The 4,170-nt window shown below is 40.4% G+C and overlaps 1 pseudogene; it reads right to left on the bottom strand.

Annotated features, from left to right (window-relative positions):
- Nucleotides 1-247: 247 nt before the first annotated feature.
- LOC100425704 (nucleolar and coiled-body phosphoprotein 1 pseudogene) lies at nt 248-2,292 on the bottom strand (annotated as a pseudogene).
- Between the last annotated feature and the right edge of the window lie 1,878 nt (nt 2,293-4,170).

The following is a 4,170-nucleotide window of genomic DNA, read 5'->3' as shown; positions in this document are numbered from 1 at the left end:
ATCAATTTTCTTAAAAAATAGCATTCCCCTTATTTTGTCCCTGCTACTTAACACTCAAAAACAAATCTGCACAAAACTGGGAATATAGAAAAGGACAAGAGGGGATGTTCCACTATAAAGTCTTAGGACCTACTCTGAGCTTTCATCCTCATCAAGGCCCCAACCTATAGAGCTGAGGGCTCTCCAGTCCACTGGAGAAAGTGAGTGGTGTTTGATCATCACTCCTGCTTCACCAAAGATGGCCCAGTCACTCTCTGCCAAACTGAACGAAAGTGACCTGGACAGAGGTTGAGCCTCCCTGCTTTCTTCTTAGTTTTCTCATGCCAGAAGGATTTGCCTTGGTGAACTTCAAAACCGGATTGGCTCGCTCTTTCAGTCTCCAGCTGCACCTCCTTTGGCATCAAGTTGTCTGCCACTCCTGAATCCATTTCCATTTCCTCCTCCCTGACCCTTTAGAATGGGGATGATGCCTTTTTTTCTCCTTTCTTCTTTTTTGGAACTCTGTTAGGGGTCTGAAGCTTTATGTTGTTGGCTTGAGGAGTCTCTGCCTCCTTGACAGCCTCATTTTGCTTCTACTTTTTTACTGAACCTGGTGTGGAAACTGCCACTGCTACATTTTTCTTGTCTTCTTGCTCTCTTCTTCCTCCTTACTGTTCTTAGCTGCTTTTCCATTCTGGACAGTCAGTGCATAGGTGCCATTGGCCTTGGGTGTGGACTTGGAGAGCACTTGCCCTTGGGCTTCTCTTCCTTATCCTCACTGGAATCATCAGAAGAAGAACTGCTGCTGCCCTCGGCCTTTACCTTCTTTCCAAGGCTGGCTTGGAAGGGGTTATGCCTGCTGCTGCCTTCTGTGGCTTCTTCTCAACTGGGGATTCAGCTGTCTTCTCTTCCTCCTCACTCCTGGAGCTGTCTGAATCAGAGCTGCAGACCCAACCATCCTGAAGTACCAGCCTGGCAGGAGCTGCTTTGGCAGTCACCTTGGGCTTAGGGGTGGCCACAGTGATCTTTGTCTTCTTCTCCTCACTGGAATTGCTGCCAGCTTTTCTTGTCAGAAACTTCGGGCCACTGACTGCAGTTTGCCTGGGAGTTGCAGCTGACTCTGCTGCAGGTGACTTGGTAGTGGCAGCTGGCTTATTTGAGGAATTCTTGGTGGCACTGGCTGGCTTGGGAGGAGCTCCTTTATCCTCAGAGCTGTCGGGGTCTGAGCTGTCTGCAGAGATCTCTATTGCTTTCTTTTTGCTGTAGGTGATTTGGTTGTTGCTTTAGAGATGACTCCCATAGACAGGGGTCTCTCCTCTTCCTCAGAACTGGAGTTAGATTCATCCATGCTGTCTTCACTGCTTTCCGCAAGCTGTTTCTTCCCCGCAGTTTTCTTGGAAGTGTGAGTTCCCACAGACTTCTTTGGTTGAGGAGCAGAAGGTCGGGGGACTGAACTATAGGGATCTGTTTTTTCCTTTTTTTGGAAGGTTCTGGTCCCCTTTTTCCTCATTGGTGAAGTCCTCCCTGCTGGAACTCTGTTGGGTAGGGGTGGCAGCTGCTTTCACTGGGACCTTGGCCATGACTTGCTTTTTGGGTACAGTCTTTTCAAGGATAGCTGCTGTCCTCCCCTTCTTTGAGTCACCACTGCTGCTGCAGCTGCTGCTGGCTGCTTTGCTATTGGCTACTTTAGGTGCTGCTGGAGCCAGAGTACCCCGTATGGCTTTAGCCCGAGTTTAGCTGCCACAGGTGTAGTCTTTGCCTTCTGGTTCTTTGGTGCCTCATCCTCAGAGCTTGAGTCAGAATCAGAATCAGACTTCTTGGCCTTCTTAGGAGGAGCTTTGGCTGCCTTGGCTTGCGGCTTGACTCCATCTGGACAGGCTTTTGCTTTTTGTCTCCTCCTCACTGTCACTAAATTCTTCACTGCTCCTGCTCTGATGCTTTGGCCACAGCCTTTTCAGGATGCTGAGGCAGACTGGTTCCCTTGGCAGGTACAGCAGCCTTCTTAGCTGGGGGCCCTTGATTGTCCCCCTCCTCCTCGCTGCTGTCCTCACTGCCGTCACAGGATGAAGACTTCTTCTTAGCTTTCTTAGTCACTGGTCCATTTGCCTGTAACTTTCGCCTTGGGGCCTTGGCAGACTTGAGCCAGAAGCTGTAGATGTCCAAGAGGGAAGATGCATTGGCATCCTACTGTGTAGTTCCTGTCACTTTGGTGAACTTCTTGGCCATCTCCAAGAGTTGGTTGTCACACAGGAAACCAAACACGAGGGGACACAGGTGGCTGGGAACCACATGGTGCAAGCCAGCATCCACCATCCTCCGAGCAATATGTGTCACTACTACCTTTTCAAAGTTAATAATTTCTGCTCCTAAAACTTTCATTAAAATGAAAAGAAAAGCCACAGACAGGGAGAAAATATTTGCAAAGGGTATGTCTGATGATAGATGGGATCCAGGACTTATAACGAACACTGAAGTTCAATAATAAGAAAATAATCTAATAAAAACATACGCAAAAATGTGCATAGACCCTTGGTGAAAAATCTATTGATGACAAATAAGCACATTAAAATACGCTTAGCTTCATTAGTCATTAGGAAATTGTAAATTAAATCTATAGTCAAATACCACTTCACACTGGTTAGAATGTTTGAAATTAAAACAACTGAACATACCAAGTATTGAAAAGTATGTTGCACCTTAAGAACTTTCATTCAGAGCAGGTGGAAATTTAAAATATTGCAACCATTCTGGAAAAAAAATATGTTAGGCAACAGATAAATGGATAAACAAATGGTGATATGCCCAAACAGTAAGATATTACTCATCAATCTAAGTACAAATCTCAAATTAATTGTTCTGAATAAAGGTAATCAGACAACAAAGGGTAGCTACTTGCATGATTCCATTTAAAAAAATGTCTATACAATGCAAACAAATCTATAGTGATGGAAAGATCACTGCTTGTCTGGAGCTGGGGTTGGCAATGAAGGACAGATAGAGGAACGCAAGGAAGTTTTTGGTGTTATGGATATGTTCACTATCTTGTGGTGACTGGTTTCTGACTGTATACATATGTTAAAACTTATATTGTATACTTTAAATATTTGCAATTTATTGTCAAAATACCTATAAAAGCTGTTAAAATAATTTATATGTTTCACAAATAACTTAATTGTGAATTCACGATCATTTATGAATTTTAAATAATTAAGTGGGAAGAAAATGCTGCATATTAGAACATGTGAAATGCAGCTTACTTGAAGAGTTGAGGTAAATTTATGGCTCTAAATGCTTATAATCAAAATGAGAAAATACTTAAATATTAAGTAAGAAAGGAATAATTGAAAATGAAGCACACAATAGGAAAAATAATGAAACAAATAACCTAAATTAATGACATGTAAACCAAAGATGTAAAAGAGAAAACAACAAAGTCAAATAAATATTTTCAAAATGATTGAAAGACTAGAAAAATCTCTGTTAGGGTGCATGAAGGAAAAATGAATAGACCCCAATAAACATAATAAGAAATATGAAATCTAGTATTGACGCAGATAAACAGAAATTTAAAAAGATACAGAAATACAACAAACAACTTTCCGCCAACAAATTTGAAAATTTAAATGAACTAGACAATTAGACATATAGTTAATCAAGTAGTGTACCAAAATTCTAAAACAAAAAAATAAAAAGGAAAAAAAGTATAAATCATGCTTTGGTAATTAAAGTAATTAGTGCCATTAGGTAAATTATTCAATTATTCACTTAAAACATGCAATCAAAATCTTGGCACAGCAGACAATTTCACAAGTGAGTTCTATTTAACGTTCAATGACAAAAACATTCTTTCAGAAAACAAATAAAAGAGGCATTGTCCAATTTGTATTACGAGGCTAGTATTACCTCACATCAAAAATAGATAAGGAAAGTTATTTTCTTTAAATCTTATTTTTATATCTTTCAATGAATTCTCAACCTTTGCATGATCTACTGCCTGGAACCAGAAAGAATATATCAATTTATTTTTTAAAGTTCAGTCCTTTTAAATATATAAATATTTCTAATTATCTGCCTAAATTTTATTTTCTCTCAGCTAAACAACCCACTGTAAAAATTGTTCATGTAAAACCAGACCTATTAATTATCAATAAACAGAAGGAAGTAGTGTTTTTATTTAACGAAGAGACTTGT

The sequence above is a fragment of the Macaca mulatta genome, chromosome 8 (assembly GCF_049350105.2).
Source record: "Macaca mulatta isolate MMU2019108-1 chromosome 8, T2T-MMU8v2.0, whole genome shotgun sequence".
NCBI classification, from domain to species: Eukaryota; Metazoa; Chordata; class Mammalia; order Primates; family Cercopithecidae; genus Macaca; species Macaca mulatta.
Note: the sequence above shows the minus strand (reverse complement) of the source record. Positions and strands in the feature narration are given on the sequence as shown.